Raw genomic sequence first — 12117 nt, 5'->3', positions numbered from 1 at the left:
TCAAGTACAGGGTAGATAAGTGTCTTTTGCTAGCTTTAAACGCCCATATTTGGGCTAACATACTATTAGAATTCCTATAGAAGCTCTAGTAGAAGGTTAGAGGTGTTTTCATCTCCTCTCTCAATTTTCAACTTAGTTCTGACATTTACAGCCCTGAAGGCAGAGCTCTAATAGTCATGGTTCACCACCACATTATGTTCACTTTCCTAGGTTAAAATAGCATATGTCTACCTTTTCATACCTTGTAAAGACAACTTGATGAAAAAATGAAAGGAATCCTGGAGGAAAGTCTGGGTGTATGGCCTTAATACAGGTCAATACATTTACTGTCTCAGTCAGTTCACACTTTTGCAGTCATTTATCTGTGTCCAACACAATGCTGGATGTTAGTTGTCAGTTGATGGATATGCATTAGGCTCCAATCTGACGTGACAATAAGTGATTGGGTGGTGTACATCTTAACTATTAGCTCTCTAGTTTTTCTGTAGCTGACCGTGTAGCTGTATGTTCAATGAATTGATATATATTACCGCAAAAACGGAGTGACTGACCTTCTCTAAGTGTGAAATTAGTAAAAAGTTGGCTCCGGCTTTGCTTCTTTGGTTTGTTCAATGGGCAATATTTAAGCTACCCAAAACCCCAAACAGCATAGACCAACCCCATTTGTTTCAGGAAGGGCATAAACCATTTGGTGGTGCTGACTGACCTGGGGAGTGTTACGTTGCGAGATTATAGGTTTGTATTTTATCAGTAATAAGTAAATGATTATTTGTCTCCTCGGGTTGGTCAGATCATTTTCCTTCTCAAATGTTATCTGTGTATAAGCCCCTGCTAATCCCAGCGATCCCAAAACACCCCCTATAAAAGAAATTGTTCTGGCGCCATCACTGAGGCCATCTAATGGCAAAAAAGTTAACTATCAAACCTATTATGTAATTATTGATGATGTTGCCTAATTGCTGTTTACTGTGTGTGTGTGTGTTTAAAGACATGCTAGGTTTAGTACAAGGCAGGTGTAGTGACAAGTAAAATAAGGTCACAATGCTGTCGCTGCCCCCTGGTCATCTTTTAGCTTCCAATCATCTTTTGCAAAAATGAAGGCAGTAAGAATCCCCAAGTTTTGTTCCAATGCAGTTAAAAATATATAATATCAAATTATGATAATTATTATTATGATTAAGATACACTTGAGAGTCTACTCACAAGTGTGACCAGAGGAGGATGGTCCCTTGAGTCTTGAGTCTTGGTTCCTCCCAAAGGTTTCTTCCTTCAGCTCTGAGGGAGTTTTTCCTTGCCACTGTCACCATTGGCTTGCTCACTGGGGGTCTTGAATCCTTCATGTCTTACGTTATTTCTTCTTTGTCTCTGTCTTTTACTAATTACTTATTATTTAAAGCTGTTTTGTGACGACAACAGTTGTTGTTACATACATTTGACTTGACTTGACTTGACTTATATCTTTGCACGTAATACTTAATATACTGGCAGCACCAGCCACCCAACTTTCAGCCAATGAGCTTAAAAAAGTGAACAAGAACAACATATACACCGATCAGCCATACCATTAGGATCAGTGAAGTGAATAATGGTTCCTTAAAGCACCTTAAGTGGTTCCGACACAGTGTCAAACTGAAGAAGAACCTCCAAAAAGTCCTCAAGAAACGTATACTTTAACCAGTGAAGAACATGTGGAATAAATTAGGCAGTGAATGGACATTTTGTCCTTGAAACTGATATGTTAAAAAAAGCAGAAAACAGAAGAAATGGGCAACAAATGGGACAAAGGACAAATTGTGATGGCTAGGTCAGATCATCTCCAAAACTGCAGCTCTTATGGGATGTTCCAGGTCTGCAGGAGCTACCAAAAGTGGTCCAAGGAAGACAAAGGTGAAAAGGTAATGGGTGGCCATGGTTCCTGAAAAAGTTCCTGCTGGTCACTATAGAAAGGTGTTGGATCACAAAGTGCATCGCAGTTTGCAGCCAAAAGCACCTACAATGTGCATGTGAGCTATGGAACTGGAACATGGAGCGAAGGAAGAAAGTGCTTGATACCACAGCATACTTTCAATGGTCTAGTTGTGTCCATGCCTCGATGGGTCAGGCCTGTTGTGGCTGATGGGTTTAAAGAGCCTGTATTACCCTTCTGAAGTTGTCATTCACAATTCTTTTGTGGTCACCATTTCACCATATTCCCATAAACAGTTTCACCATGTTCAATTTCACCATTTCCTTCATATTCACGGTTTCAGCATTTCACCATTTCACCATATTCAACATATCACCAGAATTACTTTCACAATGTTCATTGTATTCACAGTTTCACCATATTCAACATAGTCCCTATTTCACGATATTGACTCTCTTGACCATATTCATTGATTTACCTTTCAGTTTGACCAGCTTCACGTCGTTTAACTATTTGACCTTATTCACCATTTCATCTTAAGCCCTATTGGCATTGTCTTAGTTTATCAGGCAGGACAGCAATAAAATGACCACAGGATGAGCAGGTTTAGTACCCGAGTGTTTGCATCACCTGGTCACAAGATTACTCTCAATTTACAACACTGGGTTCAAAAGGTCAAATAAACACTGGAGTAAAGAAGAGGAAATAGTCCCTATTTCAGTTTAAGGCAAAGTAAATTGATTTCTTGATTTCATTCATGTTTCGTGATTCGGTAAGTAATATCTACCGTTTTTCTGACAGATACGTGCAATGGTGGGTGAAAACCTTTTTATCCAACATGATACGACATCTACCTGGACACTCAGTAAGAAACAGACATGGTTGATCTGGACAGAAATAACACTACAGAGAGAGGAAATGACCCTATGTAGATTCTCCTCCAGGATAGATGTACAGATGATGTATCCTTGGCTAACATGCATTGATAAGACATGCATATTGAAAATGCCCAAACTGAACACTGGTTCGGGTTACCGGCAGATCAAGGCTGATCGATCAGCGATATTCATTACTGGGTAGGATCCATGCACGTAGCATTCACAGTGGAGGTCATGTGCTTAAATAATTAATGATGCTAACTATTACTGTAATCAATAGGTTTCACAATATATGTTGCATCCCCCCTGTACATATCTAAGAAAAAGTGTCGTTACTGTTAGCTATTTCAGTGTAATTACAAAGTTATACATAATTACATAATTACAAAGTTATAAATGAAAGGTTTGTACAGTTAGGCAACTTTGAGCCAGGATTTCCCACAGTTTCCTGAACTGGAAACCGAAATCTTCATGATCTGGAACTGCAGTATCATAGAGATGTTAAAATAAGTCAGAACAAGTCTCAGTCAGAGGAAAGGAATTGGCCAGGCCTATATGTTCATGCTTGTGCTTGAGCAGAGGATGAAGGGAAACTTTCACACCTCCTCCACAAATAGTTCTGCTCCATCCACATAAAACGTCTCTCATCCTGGATGAAATCTGCTGTTACTACAAGCCCCTGTTTCCCTCCCCCAATGTAATAAATCATCTAATCAACTAACTTCACACAAAAGCATGAAGTACCAGTCATAGTTATTCGTGCACCATACAGAAAAATTAATGAGCTTTTTTGTTTTTTGTAATACACGTGTCAAGTTCCTACATGTGTGATCTGTCCACTTCTCACTGAGTTTAGGATAAAAGTGTTGGAAAAGAAAACAGACTGTGAATGAATAAGCAAATACATGGATGGATGGATGGATGGATGGATGGATGAATGGCCGAATAGAGGGACAAATGGATGGATAGACGGATGGATTAATGGAGGGACAAATGGGTGGATGGATGGAGGGACAAACTGAAAGATGGATGGGTGGATGGATGGCTGAATGGTCGAATGGAGGGACGGATGGCTGGATGGAGGGACAAATGGATGAATTGACGTATGTATTAATAAAGGGACGAATGGGGGGATGAATGGAGGGACAACCTGAAAGATGGATAGATGGATGGATGGATGGATGGATGGATGGATGGATGGATGGATGGATGGATGGTTGAATGGCCGAATAGAGGGACGGATGGCTGGATGGAGGGACAAATGGATTGATGTATGGATTAATGGAGGGACGAATGGGGGGATGGATGGAGGGACAAACTGAAGAATGGATGGATGGATGGCTGAATGGCCGAATGGAGGGACGGATGGCCGGATGGAGGGACAAATGGATAGATTGACGGATGGATGGAGGGACAAATGGGTGGATGGATGGAGGGATAAAAAAGGATGGATGGATGGAGGCATTGATGGATGGGAGATATGGTTGGATGGATGGATAGATGGAGGGGCAGATGGATGAATGGATTGATGAACAGATCAGACATCATAAGGGGCAGAGAAACAAAGGAATTAATGGATCAAGGGACAGATAGATTGGTGAGACAGATGGATGGATAGTTGAAAGACAAATGGAAAGATGAATAGATGGATGGATGTCATAAGGCACAGATGGATGGTTCACATAACAGAGGAATGGATGGGAAGGATGGTTGGATGAATGGATGGATGGAGAAATTTGTGAATAGATGGAAATCATGAGGGGCAGACAGATAAATGACTTAGAGGATTGAGGGATGGATGGGTTGGTGGATGGATGGATGGATGAATGAAGGACAGATGGAAAGTTGGATGCATGGCATGAGGGGCAGATGGACAAATGGTTAGAATGACAGAGCAATGGATGGATGGAGAGATAGATGGAGGGGCAGATGGATGAATGGATGGATGGAGGAATGGTGAATAGATAGATGTCATAAGGGGCAGAGGGACATGTGGATTAATTGATTAAGGGACGGATAGATTGGTGGATGGATGGAAGGAAGGACAGACAAATTGATGGTTCAAATGACAGAGAATTTGGTGGGAAGAATGGCTGGATAAATGAATGGATGGATGAACCCATTGAAGGTCAGATAGATGATAGATGGGTGAAGATAGACGGATAGATGGATATCATGAGGGACACAGGGATGAATGGATTGATGGATGAGTGGATGGTGACGTGTCTTCGAGGACACGTCGACGGTTGGATGGATGGATGGATGGATGAATGAATGGGTGGATGGTTGGTGGGATGTATAGATGGATGATGATGGAATGGACAGATGCATGATGGGATGAGTGAATGGATGGATGGATGCATGAAAGAGCAGATAGATGGAGGGATGGATGGTGGGATGGATGGATGGTAGGACGGATAGAAGGATGGATTAATGGAGAAGAAGAAAAGAGAGAATGAGAATAAGAGCAAGAGAGTGAGAAAGGAAAGAGACAGAAATGGAGAGAGAGACAGTTTGTAAGAGAAGAGATGTAAGAGATGTCTGAGTCTGATTGCCATGCTGTTTGAAATCATTGCACTCCTGCTTTAAAAATGATGAGTGTCTTAGGAGAGCTCTGGATAAACATGTAAAACGGCCTTTATAACAAAGAGTTCAGTCATGGTAGACAGTAGAAATGAAGGAAAGATCGCGGCTAGGGATTTAATCGGAGGTGTGGAATTTCCCCCCGTGAAGAGGAAAAGGCTGCAGTCTTGCAAACTAGCGCTATCTTTTATCTCTGACGGTTTTAACCTGAGGGGAACTGGAATACAAACATGTACCATATGTGATAATATGAACTCCTACCCTACTCTCTCTCTCTCTCTCTCTCTCTCTCTTACTTCTAGGTGTTTGCCTTTTCATGGAATGTAGTTTTCTGTTGGATATACAGAACTCCACAGCTGGCCTCAGGCTGACAGTTACATGGAAATATGTGGAAGGTAAGCACACAACATCCCATGATCTGTAAGAACTTACTGAAAACAAACAATCATATCTGATATGCCAAAGTCGTTATCCCATTATAGCACATGTAAATAGTTTATCACATGAACTTCACAAAGGGAGGTTGAGGTAATGTGTCGAAGCTGTGTCCTTTGACTGAATTCCTCTGGGTTTTGCTCAGACTTGCTGCGGGTCCTTCTGACTCACATGAGCTAAATTCTTGCCCAGGGATCAATCATAGCTTACGTATACATCTCTGAGAAAAATGAAAGTGAGGTATTAAGCTGAATCAGTGCAAAACTAAAACTGCAATGAAAATGTTAAATCGAGTCAAAACAGACAATGTGTCCAAAGGTTTGTAGACATCTGCATTCAGTGTTTCTTCTGAAATCAAGTGTCTTAACCCCTTAAACAGCCTATGGCCCACCAGCAGTCTGAAAGTGCCCCACCGGTTTCTACAGAATTCCCTGTAGTTACTGAGTAGTGTGTAATAAGCCGTGGAGTGTTAGAGAGTTAGTCCTCCTCTTAATTGCAGTTAAAACCTTTACTCATCTGAGAAGACTCTACTCTGGATGTTGAAACATTCTGCAAGGATTTGATTGCATTCATCTAAAAAAAAAAAACCCAAAACATTAGTGAGGTTAGGTACGCCACTCTGACTCATCCTAAAGGCATTGGATGGAGCTCCATCACTCCAGAGATGGTAGTTCCACTGCTCCACAGTCTAACAGTCCAATGCTAGGGGCCTTTACATTCTTCCAGCTTACCGTAGAACGCACTTCAATGGAACCTTATTAATCTTAAAAAAAGGAAGCCTAAACAGACGATGTCATGTATGCAGTCACTTCAAGCTTTCAGTCCCCAAGTACATGGTTTTGACGGTGCACAGCCATTTGCAGGGGGTGTACTGAAAAGAGCAGAGAATGCAACTTCAGAGGGTGTCCATGCATAAGAACCACTGTAATTACTCAGAAACTATGCAGGATGACCCAAGTAGGATGTTACTTAGACAACGCTCCAATGAACACTGCGGACACGGTTCTCTATAGAATCCTTCAGTAGGTGGTTCTTTAGAAAAAAGGGTCCAAAAGTGGTTCTTGTAGGGTATCTCTCCAAAGAACCCCTTTGGACACTGAGTGTATCCTTTATCCAAATGAATTAAAGTGATTGAAAAATGTCTACAGCGTGAGAAGGTTCTGAGGAATACGAGAAGATCGATGAAGATATAAGTGAAGAGTGGAGGATTTGAGGTGCTGCTTCGGGGTTAAAGGAAGTGGGCTTTTAGTGAAGTCGGAGCACAGGAGTCGGGGGGTTAAAGGTGACTAATTGAGCAGAAAGGAAGCTGGTGTTAGGGGGTGTTTGTTAGGTAGACGTGCCACTGTGGAATCTGCCCTGAATGGCAGCAGTGATGATTAAAGCACCAACAGTAATGTGTTCATGTGTTCTCCAGAAAGTCAACTTACTGGGTTTGATGGATGTATGTGGGTATGTGCACTACATTAATAAAAGAAAAAAAATCAGTACATTTTACAGTAAATGATTGGCAGCAGAGGTACCAGCTGTTTACTGTAAACTCACAGGCACACCACAATTCATATTTCCTGAATAATACTGTGGTTATGTATCATTGTAGTTACTGTATACACTAAAATCGCACTATAATATTGACAGCAGAGTTACCAATCAAAAACTGTACGCTGACACCAACAGTACTGTTTACATTAAGCTTAAATAAATAAATAAAGTAAGTAAAGTAAGTAAAGTAAAGTAAAATGAACAGAAAACCTGTGTGTTTAATTCCTCACTACAAGATTAGCTGAAACACAAACACCACCATAACTGGAATAATAACACCTGTAATTATGTAATCATGTGAAAGGAGCTGTAAAAAAAAAAAAAAAGGCTAATTAACAAAAATAAACAAACACCCCACCAGATGATTGGAAGTCCCACCCCCGATGTTACAACTTACTGAGACAGGCTGCTCAAGACCCACCCACTTTCCCTGAATGCTCTGCAGCATAACAGCTAATTACTGGAAAATCTACTGTATTTTAAGAACCATGCCACCAAAGTAAAAATTGTGGGCCACCTAATTCCTGGATTTCATAATTGTGTGTTTTTTTTTGTTGTACTTAGAATGATTTACACCTAAGTAAAACTACTCAGCCTTCCTATACTGAGCCACTGGGTTTCATTTTGTGGGTTATTCTCATTGTTAGCTGTTAACTTATTGTTAATGTATATCACTAGGTGTCAGTACTGTCAAATCTGGTTCAGCATTACTGGTCTAAGAATACACCCACACAGTGTGTTTTTGCACTGAAATGAGAGCCCTGTGCCAAAGTAGCCATTGGAGTTTTGGGTTATCCAACTGTACAAACCCAATGTACCTCTTGCACTCTTCTTGGCGTAATTGGTAGAGGTAACTGTTAGCCAGTTTTTGCCATTTCACAGCCACATTTAATGTGTTTGTGGCCACTGGCCTGGTGGGACAATTCAATGTTGTCATGTTTAATGGTGTTGGCATGATGTTCTTGGGGTTGAGTGTATTCACGTACAATTATTTGAACTCTGCATTTGGAATCCAGGCTCCAGGCTCCAAGGCTCCATTCCTTTAGTCTACAGTCATCCCACTCCGATCTGTACTGAGTTAACTGGACTTTCAAAGCTCACAAACTCTTTTTGTGGACGTAAAAAAGCTACCAGTTTAGGTCAGTCATGATCGTGAACACTAAAAAGTCTTGTTCCTGGCAAGTTAAAAGACATTTTGGAACTTTTAGCAGCACTAAATGAATAATCGAAGTGAATGTATGTATATTTTTTTTGACCCTGAATGTATATGTGTATTAAATATACATGCTGTGTGCTCATTCTGCCCCAGAAAAAGAACAGCTGAAACACTGACATTCATGTCCATGATGAGTGTATGTTAACTTCCGACCACAACTGTACGTGGGTGCACAAACGGTATGTTCTCCATAGGCAAATAAGTCATCATTTCTACTCTATGTATATGTATTTATGTGTGTGTTTGTGTTGGATTGGAAACAGCTGTAGATGAACCCAAACATACATGTATTCGTGGTCTCAAGCGGCATGCCAACAAAGCAGAATGTCTCTGTAAGTCTGAATTATTTAACACACTTGGGCTCTTTTTTTTTTTTTTTTTTTTTTTAGCAAGGCAGAGTCACACACCCACCCACCCACCCACACAAACACACACGCTGCATACCAGTGCAGATGCCCTGAATCGACTTCCGATTGTGTGTATTATTGATGTGCTCGCCTGCATGCCTCCATTGTCTCGCAGCATGTTGTCATTGAGGCCTCAGGTTTTGCTTTTGTCATTTCTCTAAATATGAATGTTTTATCCAAACTGGCCCAATTGCCTAACCATCCATGATGCAGCTCCACCTACCGCTCCACAGCAGCACAGAAAAACACCAGCCCTACTCCAGCATGTCCACCCATACTCCAATGCTGCATCTTACTGTTATTCTTAGTGTTTCAACTCTGTTTTGCATGTATTGCGGGTTAGGATCTACAGTAATGTGTGAAAGTCAAACCTGTCTCAGCAGTGAGTTTTAATGAGAGTGTTAATTTGTTCAGTTCCACCAACAATGGAATTGGAAATGATTAAGCTACCACACACACACACATCAAATCACCATGTACTGCTTAATGTTATGTATTCTAATGTTAGTCATTTTCCACAAGCACTATCTGAATAGATAAACAGCTTTACAGAAAAGTAATGGATGTATTTACACACACGGATATGTCTTAAAGTTTTTATCAATCGATTTGGTTCATTTCGTAGATCAGAATTGAAATTCTCAAAACTGTTTATTTAATCTCTACATCTCCTTGTTATGTGTGCACATCATAATTTTGTACATTCATGCAAATGTTCATGTACAATTGTCTGCTGTTTTTTGCCTTATCAATTGCTTCTGTCATGTTTATCAAAGTGCGTGCTACTGATTGTCTGTTGGCTTTAGGTCATTGCCCAGGTTATTACATGCAAAAGTGCTGAACGTGTCTTAATCTCTTATTCATAGTTCGTACATTTCTATGAAACCATTTATGGCAAATTATAGTAATTTATCCTATATTGATTAAATTCAATTCAAAATCTTGGCTTTTAGTTAGGAAGGGGAATTTGTGAAGGTTTAGATCAACCACAGGGTGAGCAGCTAGGAAGGCTGTGTGGTGGAAGGCTGATGGGACAAAACAGAGAAAGACATTTACATTAACATGTAAGGCATTTAGCAGACGCTCTTATCCAGAGCGACTTACAAAAGTGCTTTGCATATTTACCCAAGAAAAACCTCAGCTACTTAGAAAAGGCTAAAAATTCAAAGATAACTCTAAGTTTAGACACTACTAAACACAAGTCAATAAGGAGACCACTCTGCTATTCACCCAAGTAATCTCGGAAGAGGTGGGTCTTCAGTCGGCGTTTGAAAAAAGAAAGCGACTCTGCTGTTCGAAAACCCAGGGGAAGCTTGTTCCACCACTTCAGTGCCAGGACAGAAAAAACAAATGGTATAAGAATCCATCCCATAGGTTTGTCCCAGATGAAATAAGGGCAAGAATTGTGGATCATATTTTAAATAATTAAAAAATGTCTGGAGCTGGTCGCCAGGTGCAGCCGAATATAAGAAGAAGAACATCTGTGTCTTCAATCGTTCAAACGTGTAGTAAAGAAAACAGGTATGTAATGCAGAAATGCTCTGAAATGTTATTCAATCTTACGTTTTGCATTTTTGCACCATATAGGACAGAGGTCCCATTTTCACACCTCAACAAAAGGAGGCTATATGTGCTATGACCATAGGGAGATCATGAGGGAGATCCAGCAAGCCAGTATACAGTATTCAATCTGTACTGTGCATCTCCACCATTGACCGGGTTCTGAAATGATGAGCTTGAAACAAGCTGTACAAAGTTCCATTTCAAAGAAATGGTGACAGGGTGAAAGAGCTACGGTACCAGCATGTACAGGTAAAACCCTTATGCATACTGAAACATTTGCTCTGGCTGAAATATCTTGCTGTCAGTCTCCCACAGACAGTCATGTGTACCTCTGTGGTCTGTGTAAGTATTTGTCTGTGTATTTTGTGTGTAACATGTACTGTTTCAGTTGATAAGCCACAGAATGTGCAGCGATCTTGTAATCAAGAGCTTAGCTAGTTTCCTTAAGAATATACTTACAGTGTACGCTGTACGTATTTTGACTGCCTTGTTCATAGGCAATGACACACAGACTAGATGATCTAATGACAAGTTGATTGACATAAATAATTTTGAGGCAAAAACAAGAAACCAAGAATTCTGAGCGAGGTACATGCTTTTGCAGGTGTTGATGTTGAGTTTTGCTGTTTGCACTAATTGTTTTGAAAATCAGAAATGTACTAAATCGACTGAGAAAAAGCTCACAAACCTGGACAACAGTTTCTAAAAAATAAACATTCATGAGCGAAGTCTGCCATTGCTGCTGACTTTGCTGTCGCTGCTGCACTGAAAAGCATAGAATATTTGTTTTTTAGGCATGACGTTCTCAATCAAAATGTTATTGCAAAATAAGGCTGTATGTTTGCTACTCGGAAATGCAATAAAACAATAACTCTTGAGAGGTCAAGCTTCTGCAATTTAGTTTGGATGCAAAAGAACACTATGAAGCATGGTGGAGGGAGCATCATGTTTGGGGCTGCTTTGCTACCTCAGAGCCTGGATTATTTGCGATCACTAAGGGAACAATTATATCAGAGATGTAGCAAAACATTGTACAGGAGAATGTAAGAGCAGCAGTCAATGACTTCAAGCTAAAGAGACATTGGGTAATGTACCAAGACAATGACCCAAAGCACACAAGTAAATCAACTAAAGAATAACAGATGAAGATGTGTGATTTGGAATGGCCAAACCTTATCTCAGCTATTGAGATGCTGTCCAAAATTTCTCCTCAACACTGTGCTAATTTTATTTGCATCTACAGGAAACATTTGGTGAAGGTGAATGCTGCTAAAGGGGGATCTACAGGTTATAAATTGAAGAATTTGCTGACTCAGGTGTATTGGGAGTAATGTGCAGGTCAGGGGGTCCACTATGACTAAGGTTGGGAACCACTAGACTGAATGTTCCAAAGGGTTCCAGGTATATTTCCTATGCATATTTTTACATATTGTTCTTAATCTACTAAAGCCTCACAGTAATGTCACACAACAGCTGATTTAGAAAGAGCAGCGCTTCTGCTTGTTGTACAATGGAGCAAGCTGAAGAATAAAGTGAAGAGTGTTGCTGCACATGTTGAGGCCTGTTTTGCTCTAAGCTTTATTTCAGAAC

The sequence above is a fragment of the Salminus brasiliensis genome, chromosome 1 (genome assembly GCF_030463535.1).
Source record: "Salminus brasiliensis chromosome 1, fSalBra1.hap2, whole genome shotgun sequence".
Classification (NCBI taxonomy): Eukaryota; Metazoa; Chordata; class Actinopteri; order Characiformes; family Bryconidae; genus Salminus; species Salminus brasiliensis.
This window is presented reverse-complemented; position numbering follows the sequence as displayed.